Below are 11,930 nucleotides of genomic sequence, written 5' to 3' on the forward strand. Positions count from 1 at the left end.
AGGGGCTTTCCCGGAAATGCTGACCACCCGCCGGAAGTCCCCCTCCGGCCCACGGCTGCCCCCTGCTGGCCCCTTGCAGTCATGGGAGCTGGTGCGGGCTTTTGGGTCTGCACGGATGCCTCAGTCTGTCCGCCCGCCCTTGCCTGCCTCTGCCCTCGGGAGTCACATCCGCGCAGGTCCAATCAGAACCGCGCCCTGACGCTCCCGGCTCCCTGGGTCTGGGCTTGAGCAGAGAAGAGAAAGGTATTTTGTGAAACGGGGGACAGCTGTAATAGTGTTAACAGTTTAAAAAAAGAAAGAAAGAGAAAGAAAGAAAGAGAGGAAAGAAATGAAAGAAAGAAAGAAAGAAAGAAAGAAAGAAAGAAAGAAAGAAAGAAAGAAAGAAAGAAAGAAAGAAAGAAAGAAAGAAAGAAAGAAAGAAAGAAAGAAAGAAAGAAAGAAAGAAAGAAAGAAAGAAAGAAAGAAAGAAAGAAAGAAAGAAAAAAGAAAGGTATCTTGTGGCTAGGGTTTTGAGGGATGTATCCGAGTTTGCCAGGTGTGGGTGGCGGGGCAAGAGCACGTGCAGGAGTGAGAACGTGCAACGCTTTAGCGTTAGCCAAGCACAGTGTGTTTGGGACACATTCCAGAGCCCTCTGGCCTGGAGCAGAGCAAAACACTTCTGCGCCTGCTGTGTGCCCGCGTTTTGTTCCGTTAGCTCACTGAGGACATGCACGACGGGTCGATGCTGCTGTTCGGGTCACTTCAGAGGAAAGAGAAAACCGAGCCTTGGAGAAATGAAGTCATCTGGCCGATAGGTGTCAGCGATTCAAACTCAGGTGGGTCTGATTCCAGATACAGCCTGTGGCAGGGACTGACTGCCCAGTTCACAGGGCATCTCCCCCCCACACACACCCACACACCCCAAACAATCTCATTCAGCCCTTTTACCTATGGCGGTCACTACTTGAAAAATCACATTGCATTAAACATCTGACAGGTGTGCATGCCATGCTGTCTACCTTGGGAGTGAGCTCCCGTCTCTGGAGGTTACAAAAGAAATCAAGTGAAAAGGCCTGGGAAGCAGGATCAGCCAGCCTTTACTCTTCGTTATTTGAGTTGTTCACCCCAACTTCCTCCCTGGTCAGTGGGTAACAGTCACTGGTCACATACCATCTAACGTCCTGGCACTCTACTTCCTCTCTCTTTCTTTTTGGCCCTGGCGTACTTCCTCTATTCTGATACCTCCCTCATGATTTATTATTATTATTATTATTATTATTATTATTATTATTATTATTGCTCTGAGCAATCATGAAAGTGGGATTTTCTGTGTCAGGCTCTGTCTTCTTCACCGGGATGAGCGCTTGTTGGAGGCCAGACGAGGCTGAGGCCTCTCTGGGGCCCTGGTCTTTTGCAGGACAAGGCTGGGCACCTAGGAAGTGTATGAGAAAGGCTTGTGGGACAGGGATGAACAGCCCATTGGCCCACCATTCATCATTCATTCATTTATTCCTTCATGTGTGTTTATTGATTGGGTCAGGACACAAACGCAGGACTTTCTGATGAAATCTCTATTCCTCCTTTTGCTCAAGACTGTGAGTTATTTGTGCTAGTTGGCCTTAAAGGACCCTGAGTCGTCAAGATGTGTCTCCACCAGAGACTCTGAGTGCCCCCACAGACCTCTGGAATTCTTTTTATTTTTAAGACTAGATGCCTGGTGCATGAAATTTGTGCACAGGGCAGGGGGTGGGGGGAGTTCCTCAGCCCAGCCTGCAACGACGCCAGCGTCCCTCACCCCGGCCTCTGGCCCGAGGCCCCTCCCCTCCCTCCTCGCGGCCAGGGTTGCAGACGCTGGGCTCATGTCGCCTGGGCAACACCGCCAGCGTCCCACCCCAGCCACTATGGGCACTGCCATATTTGTTGTGGGGTGATGGTTAATTTGCATATCACTCTTTTATTAGATAGGATATTTAATTTAAATTTTTTTTTTTTCTTTTAAGAAAGAGACAGAGAGAGGAAAGGGTCGAGCCCAAAATCTGGGCATGTGCCTTGACTGGGAATTGAATGGGCAACCTTTCGGTGCCTGGGCCGACACCCAACCAACCAGGCCACACCAGCCAGGCGACCTCTGATATTTCTAGCGTCCTGGAGCCCTGAGGTTTTCCTGTTCCCAGGCTGGGGACTCTGGAGTGGCATCTCCCTAGAGATGAAGAGGCATCTGGGGATCATTTCTGAAATCCCAGGAACCAGATGCAGGTCACTTCCCTCCTACCTTTGTCCATGCCCACCCAGCTCCATGCCTGTTTCAAAGTCACCAGGGGTCAGGTGATGGCATTTGTGAAGAAATGGAACCCTGGGTCCTCATGACTGCTGGACACTCTCATTTTTCCCTCCTGGTAAATTTTTTGTTTTTAACATGGGCTTAGTCAAGCTCACCAGTGTCCGGAGTGGGGCTTGGTGAGGGGATGGCTCTCAGGGTGGGATCTAGGACATTTCCCAGCCCTGGCAGTTGCTTGGACCCTCCAGTTGATTCTCTCTCCGGAGACCACTGCCATGACCTCGGTCACTACAGGTGAATTTTACCAGGTTTTGAACTTCACAGAAATGGGGTCGCACTCGCTCCTCCTGTTGTGGCGAGGAGCAGGTGTTTGAACCTTTTCATGGCTGTGGAATTGATAGGTGGGAAGGGCACGATATAAGAGTAAGACCACGATTGTTCAATGATTACTCAGCTCACTAACTAACGATGAGAGACTTTCTTACAGACCCTGGGAAACTGGACGACGTGTTCCCAGAAGGAGAACAGGCCCTGGAGATAAGGCAGCCCAAAGCCCAGGTCAAGGACAGAAGCTATCTGAAGGGAGACGGTGTTCCCGGCTAATCTTTGCAGCTCTCTGGGGCTGATCTTTGCAAAGACGATGAAAGGAGGCAGACCCCGGGGAACTCACTAACTTTAGATTTTTATATAAGAGCTTGTTTAAAATGAAATGTCAGAGCAGAACTTCCACACTGGCTGACTGCTCTCCATATGCTGCTGGCCTTACTGGGATAAATGCTCAGACATGATTTAACCCTGCTTCTGCTTAATTTGACTCACGGAGCGACAGGCAGCTTCACACCTGTTGTGTCCGGTATCAAAATAGTCCCGGGTACTATTTTTTATTTTTATATTGTGGTAAACTACATATAGCATATAACATCATTTTAGCCATTTAAAGTGTATAATTCAGTTACATTTAGCACATTCACAATGTTGTGTGAATATCTAGCTGCATAACACTTATCTACCCTTAAAAGGAGACTCGTCCTGGTGGGTGGTGGCTCGGTTGGTTGGAGCGTCATCCCGTGCACCGGGTTTGATTCCTGGTCAGAGAACAGGGTTCAATTGGTTTGAACCCCAATTGGGAGGCAACCAATTGATGTTTCTCTCTCACATCAATGTTCCTCTCTCTCTTTCTTTCCTTCTCCCTCTCTTTCTAAAATCAGGTTTTTAAAAAGCATATCCTTGGCCGAACCGGTTTGGCTCAGTGGGCAGAGCGTCGGCCTGCGGACTGAGGGGTCCGAGGTTCGATTCCGGTCAAGGGCATGTACCTTGGTTGTGGGCACATCCCTACTGGGGGGCGTGCAGGAGGCAGCTGATCAATCTCTCTCATCGATGTTTCTAACTCTCTATCCCTCTCCCTTCTTCTCTGTAAAAAATTCAATAAAATATATTTTTTTAAAAAAGCATATCCTTGGGTAAGGATTAAAAAAAAAGAAAAAAGGAGACCTCGTCCCCATCAGCAGTCACTTCCCCTCCCCCTTCCCTCCAGCCCCTAATCTACTTTCTGTCCCTATGGGTTTCCTGTCTTGGACATTTCATGCAATGTATGGCCATTTCTATCTGGCTTTCTTCATTCAGCATAATATTTTCTTTTTTAAAAAATTTAAATTCTTTATTGTTTAAAGTGTTACATATATCTCCTTTTCCCCCCCATTAACCTCTCCCTGGCCGCTCCCACCCCCAGCACATGCCCTCACCCCTCTACTGTCTCTGTTCATTGGTTATGCTTATATGCAGGTATACAAGTCCTTTGGTTAATCTCTTATTCCACCCCCACCCCCACCCCCCACCCTCCCCTGCCTTCCCTCTGAGGTTTGACGGTCTGTTCAATGCTTCTATGTCTCTGGATCTATTTTTGTTCATCAGTTTATGTTGTTCATGATATTCCACAAATGAGTGAGATCATGTGATATTTATCTTTCTCTGACTGGCTTATTTTGCTTAGCATAATGCTCTCCAGGTAGCATAATATTTTCAAGGTTCATCCATGTGGTAGCTTATTTCATTCCTTTGTATGGATGGTTATCCACACAGGATGTTTATCCATTCATCCATGAGTGAATATTTGGGTTGTTTCCACCATTTTGCTATTGTGAATAGAGCTGCTCTGAATAAGTTTCTTTGAGTACCAGCTCTCCATTCTCTTGGATCTATACCTAGCAGTGGAATTGCTGGGTCTTGTGGTAATTACATGTTTAGCTTTAAAAAAATGTTTTCATTGATCTTTCTTTTTTTAGAGAGAGAGAAGCATACATGTGAGAGAGAATCTGGGCATGTGCCTCAACTGGGACTCAAACCTGCAATGTTTTGGTGCATGGGACAGGACGATGCTCAACAAACTGAGTCACATGTCAGGGCTCATGTTTAGCTTTTTGAAGAACTGCTAGACGCTTCCACAGCGGCTGCACCATTTTACATTCCCATCAGCAGTGTATGAGGGTTCCAATCTCTCCACATCCTTGCAAATACTTGGGTATGTTTTTTCTTATTGTAACAACTGGGTACCAATTATTCACTATTTGTCCATTTCAACAGTTGGTGGGCATTTGGGTTATTTCCAGGTTTTTACTATCACGGATAAAGCTTTTTGTGTCTTTTTGCACATTTCTTTTAATGAGTATATCCCCTTTCCACCCAGTAAATGCTCATGGGTGGAATGGCTGGGTTATGGGTGAGAAATGACCAGGCTATTTCCCCAAGTGGCCTCACAAACCCTGTTGGTCAACTTTCATGGAACATGCTGTTGATAACACTCTAGTTCTTGGTGCCGGAGAGGGAACATAGCTGCTGGTCCTGGGTTGAGTCACTCTCCGTGTGGGACAAGAGGGAGTCTGAGGTCCCTAAAACCATGTGCCTTATGTGTTTTGACTCATTTCATCCTTGCTACAACTTGGGCCCAGGCCCCGAACAAACACATTTAATAAATGGGCAAGTGAGGTCAGAGAGGTCCGAGGACAGATTCAGTGTCTAGCACTTGGCTAGGATGTGAGTCCAAGACATGTGACTTCCGGTGTTCCATTCCCATTCACTCAGCACTTCCTGACGATCTTCCTGTACACCCAAGTCCTGGGCCCCGAGAAGAGCCCAGCTTGCAGGAAGAAGAGCTGGCCACAGGCGCACGCATCCTGTGAAGTCAGGGTTGGGCTAGAGAGTGGGTCCTGGAGCTGGAGGAATGGGGAGTAGGGGAGTGGAGGTCTCTCTGGGGAGAGAAGGAAGGTATCCTTAAAAAGGGATGTTGGGGTTGGGCTTTCCAAGGGTACACAGTAGTTCGGTAGGCATATGATGCATTCATTAACTTGACAAACACCTCCCAACCAAATTCTCTGTGCCAACCTCACTCCAACCTGGTCCCTAGGAGAACACACACAGACTCTCCGAGGGCCCATGGATGGGATGGAAGGAAAGGTAGGGGCTGGAGAGCTCCTGGATGGAGGAACAGGGGGGATCTTCAGGGAACCAGAAGGAGGTCTCCTGGGAGGAGCAGGTGGCTTCAATTTGCTATTCCAGAGCAGACAGAGCTGATGTTGAGTGTTTTTGCTTTGAAATGCACTGCTTGGGTTAAATGAGGCCAAGATGCCATTGTCCTGTCACTGACCTGTCCCACGCCTCCTCCCAGCAGTGGAGCCTCCGTTTCCGCGGGTGAGATATATGGGAGGATAACTGGGTGGCGTGGTGATAGAGAACTTCAATTTGTTGCCTGTGGCTGGAGGTCCTTGCAATTGAAATAAACAGGGACCCGGGAATGTAATAGGGGCGTCCCAACCAGATCTGGAGGGATCTAGGAGGACTTTCCAGGGAAAGCAGCACTTGAGTCGGACCTGGAGGAGGAGGGGGAATTGTGTACGGCGCAAGGATGAGCATCTGGAAAAGCAAGAGCTTCACCTGCGAAGGGAGCAGCGTGTGCAATGGCCCTGAAGCCAGATCAGGCTGGGCGTGGTTGAGGACAAGAAGACTGCTGAGCGGCTACACCGTGCGACGGGAAAATGCAGGGAGGTCGGAGCTGGACCATGCAGGGCCACCTGGGTCACAGGAAAGGGTGTGGATTTTGCTCTGAGGGCCATGGGGAGCCATGGGAGGTGTGGGAGCAGAGAGGGCATGAGCACTGAATTGCAAATACTACGATGAGCTGGTTTCAAGCATTTTACAAGATTAACACAGGTAAGTACCCATCCTATTGCACAGGTGGGGAAACTGAGGACTACAGAGGGTAAGTCTTGCGCCCAGGATCATACAGCACAAGGCAGACCCTGGATTTGAACCCAGATGCTCTCCGTGTTAGATGTTTGGCTCTTAAACATCACTCTTTTTTTAAAAAATATATTTTATTGATTTTTTTACAGAGAGGAAGGGAGAGGCACAGAGAGTTAGAAACATCGATGAGAGAGAAACACTGACCAGCTGCCTCCTGCACAGCCCCCAGCGGGGATGCACCCACAACCGAGGTTCATGCCCTTGACCGGAATCGAACCTGGGACCCTTCAGTCCGCAGGCCGATGCTCTATCCACTGAGCCAAACCGGTTAGGGCTAAACATCACTCTTAAGGGCGGAGGGAGAGGCCTGGCCCGCGTGGGCACCGGCTTGCAATTAGTTCATTCAGTAAAATCGTCAGGATGTGGTGCGAGGGGTGAGTGGAGTGAGGCTATATTTGTTTATTTAAAATGCAGTTCTTGCCGAAACCGGTTTGGCTCAGTGGATAGAGCGTCGGCCTGCGGACTGAAAGGTCCCAGGTTCGATTCCGGTTGAGGGCATGTACCTGGGTTGCGGGCATATCCCCAGTAGGAGATGTGCAGGAGGCAGCTGATCGATGTTTCTCTCTCATCGATGTTTCTAGCTATCTATCTCTCTCCCTTCCTCTCTGTAAAAAATCAATAAAATATATTTTTAAAAAAATAAAATGCAGTTCTTGCCGAAACCGGTTTGGCTCGGTGGATAGAGCGTCGGCCTGCGGATTCAAGGGTCCCAGGTTCGATTCCGGTCAAGGGCATGTACCTGGGTTGCGGGCACATCCCCAGTAGGAGATGTGCAGGAGGCAGCTGATCGATGTCTCTCTCTCATCGATGTTTCTGACTCTCTATCTCTCTGCTTTCCTCTCTGTAAAAAATCAATAAAATATTTAAAAAAATAAAAATAAATAGTGCAAAGACATCCACAGAAACGGCGATTCCCTCCCCTCTTCCCCCACTGGCTCAGGGTCCCGTCAAGTCCCACCCACAGGGGAGGATAGGACAAGAGCACTGTGGACGCCCAATAGGCTCAGGCCACAAGTCCCGCCCCTTTTTCTTCTTTAGGCCACGCCCCAACCCCGCCTATGGGCCCGGAGTGGGCAGGGAGGTACCAGGCTAGAGCGGTTTCTGTCCTTGGGGGCTGCATCGGACCATTAGGTGGTGCCACGAGCCACCATTGAGCACCTCATTCTCAGAAATGACGCCGTCCCTTCCCTCCTCCTTTCCACATTCGTCTGTAGAGCAGCCATTGTGTGGCAGACCCTGTGTGGGGCCAGCTACGGCGAGTCGGTCCGCCCTCAGTCCTCTCCAGAGGGCTGAGGGTTCTCTAGTCTTTGACACCAGATAAATTCATGAATTATTCCACTCCACACATATTTCTTGAGCACTTACTATGTGCCAGGCATAGGGGAGACAATGTTTTCTGAGACCCCGTCATGGCTTCTCAGGAGCTTGCTGCCTGATTGGGAGACAGACAAGAAAACGGGTATGAAAAGAACACAGGATGCGCTCTCCCTCCGGGGAGCAAGCCCATGCCTTTCCCTTCGCACCCCCCCCCCCCATGTGTGTCCTTTACCTTCCTCTCTCCTAAGCTCCAACGGCCCTTCTTTTGCTTCTGTAACTTGTTTCCTGAGCCCATTTCTTTTCTTCTTCTTTTTTTTTTATCAGAAAATTTACCCATTAGCTCATTTCTTCTATAGCATACTTCCACCTCTGTGACTTTCTAAATAAACTTTCTCTTTGAAGAAGAAGAAGAAGAAGAAGAAGAAGAAGAAGAAGAAGAAGAAGAAGAAGAAGAAGAACAACAACAACAACAACAACAACAACAACAACAACAACAACATGGGGCGCTGAGGCCCAGAGGGAGGTCTCCACCCAGCCTGGGAGGTCAGGGCAGGTTTGCAGGAGGAGGGACCATTAAAAAAAATTTTTTTTTAGTTAAGTAGTTAAGTCGTGAAACCATAGAAATCCCAGAAGAAACCATAGGCAGCAAAATATCAGACATCTGTCATAGCAATATGTTTACAGTCACATCTCCTAGGGCAAAGGAAACTAAGGAGAAAATAAACAAATGGGACTACACCAAAATGAAAAGCTTCTGCACAGCAAAAGAAACCATCAACAAAAGGAAAAGGGAGCCGAAACCGGTTTGGCTCAGTGGATAGAGCGTCGGCCTGCGGACTGAAAGGTCCCAGGTTCGATTCCGGTCAAGGGCATGTACCTGGGTTGCGGGCATATCCCCAGTAGGAGATGTGCAGGAGGCAGCTGATTGATGTTTCTCTCTCATCGATGTTTCTAACTCTCTATCTCTCTCCCTTCCTCTCTGTAAAAATCAATAAAATATATTTAAAAAAAAAAAAAAAAAGGAAAAGGGAGCCACTGTATGGGAAAACATATTTGGCAATGATACCTCTGATGAAGGGTTAATATCCAAAATATACAAGGAATTCATACAACTTAACAAAAGGGAGACAAACAATCCAATTTAAAAATGGGCAAAGGACCTAAGTAGACACTTCTCCAAAGAGGACATACAGATGGCCAAGAGATATATGAAAAAAATTCTCAAAGTCACTGATCATCAGAGAGATGCAAGTTAAAACGACCTCACACCTGTCAGAATGGATACCATCAACAAATCAACAAATGACAAGTGCTGGAGAGGATGTGGAGAAAAGGGAACCCTAGTACACTGCTGGTGGGGATGCAGACTGGTGCAGCCACTATGGAAAACAGTATGGAGTTTCCTCAAAAAATTAAATATGGAACTGCCATTTGACCTGGTGATCCCACTTCTAGGAATATATCCTAAGAAACCAGAACCACCAATCAGAAAGAATGTATGCACCCCTATGTTCATAGCAACACAATTTATTATAGCTAAGATCTAGAGACAGCCCAAGTGCCCAACAGTAGATGAGTGGATTAAAAAGCTGTGGTACATTTATACCATGGAATACTATGCAACAATAAAAAAAGGATATCTTACCCTTTGAGAGAGCATGGAGGAACCTGGAGAGTATTGTGCTAAGCAAAATAAGCCAGTCAGAGAAAGACAAGTATCACATGATCTCACTCATATGTGGAATCTAATGAACAAAATGAACTGATGAACAAAAGTAGATCCAGAGACAGAATGGACTGCGGAATCTCAGAGGGAGAGTGGGTGGGTGGGAAGTGATCAACCAAAGAACTTGTATGCAAATATGCATAACCCATGGACACATACAATAGGGTAGTGAAGGCTGGGGGGGGGGGGCGTGTCGGGCTAGAAAGGGTTAATGGGGGGCAAGGGGACAAATGTAATACTTTCAACAATAAAGATGTAATTAAAAAATTTTTTTGAGAGAGGGAGAAAGAAACATCGATTTGTTGTTCCAATTATTTGTGCATTCATTGTTTGATTCTTGTATGTCCCCGACAGGAGATGAACCCGCAGCCTTGGCTTATTGGGAACCGATCTCACCAACTGAGCACCCGGCCAGGGCAGAGGAGGGGCCATTTCAGCTGAAAGCAGGAAAGAAAGCAGCTTTGTCCAGAAGAGAGAGGAAGGCGTGTTCCTGGCAGTGGGCATAGCGCGTGCAAAGGCCAGCTGGAGAGCTGGGTCGGGGCAGCTAAAGACCGAGGGAGGCCTAGTCTGGAGAGGGAGGCGAGGAAGGTGGGGGGCGAGGGGGAGGGCGCGACCACCGCGGAGAAGGCCCTGGGGGCAGAGTTTTCGATAGGCGCCTTCTCATTGGCCGCCAGCTGGTCCAATCAGAGGCGGTCACGGGGGCGTGGTCAGAGGAGGACTTGCATCCCTTCCTGGGTCTGAGCTTTAGACGACCTGCCTGGGGTGGAGATTGGAGGAGACCCAGATGGATCCCGACCCAACCCGGCTTCCCACCCTCGTCCAGATTTGCACCCTTAGGGCAGTGATGGCGAACCTATGACACGCCTGTCAGAGGTGACACGCGAACTCATTTTTTTGATTGATTTTTCTTTGTTAAATGGCATTTAAATATATAAAATAAATATCAAAAATATAAGTCTTTGTTTTACTATGGTTGCAAATATCAAAAAAAAATTCTATATGTGACACGGCACCAGAGTTAAGTTAGGGTTTTTCAAAATGCTGACACGCCGAGCTCAAAAGGTTCGCCATCACTGCCTCAGGGAGTGCCATTTCCCCACATCCAAACCGGAAAAGCAAGCCAGAAGTCACCACTGTACCCGCATCTCCCATCGCACTGATGTCCCGGCTGTAAAACACAAGGTTAAGGACTACACAGGGGTTCAAACCGAGCTGAGGTCTCTCTCGAGCTGTGCGATCTCCCAGTGCCTCAGTTTCTCCATCGCTTGAACAGCACCCACTTAGGGTTGCTGTGGGGTTTACCCGAATTAAAAGCATGCTGAGCATGAGCTAGCCCCTGTAGGTGCTAATGAAACCAGACAACCACTGGGCCCGGGCTGCCTGTCACAACTTGAGCCAATTAAACAGAGACAGGGTTGACTCATATTCGAGCATTTATTCCAATAGTGCCAGCAGTATGCAAGAGCAGCGGGTCACCCACAAAAATCTGCTCTACTCCTCCCCATAAACCAGCGGCTTGTATTGGGTAGAAGGACAAAAGATTACATGGGAAGGCAGGAATTACAGGCGCGGGGAAGTAGGCGAGGTATAACGGTTACAGGTTACAGGCAATGTGAGCTTGGTGGGGGTGGTGGGGGGGTGTTGCAAAGAGCAGGCACCTCTAGGACCAGATTGTACAGTTCTTGGAAAAGGAGGATGGACTGCATTCCGGTGTTAACTCCCATGTCCTGGGGCGTAGAACGCTCAGCCAGGTTAGAATGTGCTTCCTCTAATCAGAACAGAAATCATGGCTAACAGAGCATGATTAATATCTGTATATATAAAAGCCAAGCGACCTGAACAACCGGTCGCTATGACGTGCACTGTGGTGGCCAACCAGCCCAATCAGGCCCAATCAATGGCTTGGCACCTCCAACCACCTGCGCCCCCCCCCCCGCACCCCCCCCCAGCCAACCTGCCCCAGGTCGCCTCCCCCTGCCCCCCATGACTGGGGGCAGGGCTGGCTGGCCAACCTCCTCCGTCCCCATTCCCCCCTGCCCCCCCACCCCTGCCAGCCAGGCACCGATAGGCCTTCATCAGGGCGGGCCTGCCGGACCCCACCCGTGCACAAATTCGTGCATGGGGCCTCTAGTTTCTTATAATTATGGCTAGTCCCCACAATTCTATTTCTGCCCCTAACACTAACTGCTCACCAGTTAGGTATTCTTGTAATTTATAATTTTGTTTTAGAAATCAACTGGCCACAGGTAACTCTCTTGAGTAGCTGTCTGGCCTGTTTCTAGATGCAATGGTGTTAATCCGCCAAAGCTGACAGCCTGCTCCTGAATGTAATTA

General features: G+C 48.5%; 1 long non-coding RNA gene across 1 annotated transcript; it reads left to right on the forward strand.

Moving 5' to 3' along the window:
* Positions 1 to 63: 63 nt before the first annotated feature.
* LOC132234828 (uncharacterized) lies at positions 64 to 3,482 on the forward strand. The gene is made up of 3 exons (XR_009452943.1): positions 64 to 243; positions 746 to 815; positions 2,745 to 3,482. It is a non-coding gene; the product is annotated as an uncharacterized LOC132234828 (long non-coding RNA).
* The last annotated feature ends 8,448 nt before the right edge of the window (positions 3,483 to 11,930 follow it).

The sequence above is a fragment of the Myotis daubentonii genome, chromosome 5, assembly GCF_963259705.1.
Source record: "Myotis daubentonii chromosome 5, mMyoDau2.1, whole genome shotgun sequence".
NCBI classification, from domain to species: Eukaryota; Metazoa; Chordata; class Mammalia; order Chiroptera; family Vespertilionidae; genus Myotis; species Myotis daubentonii.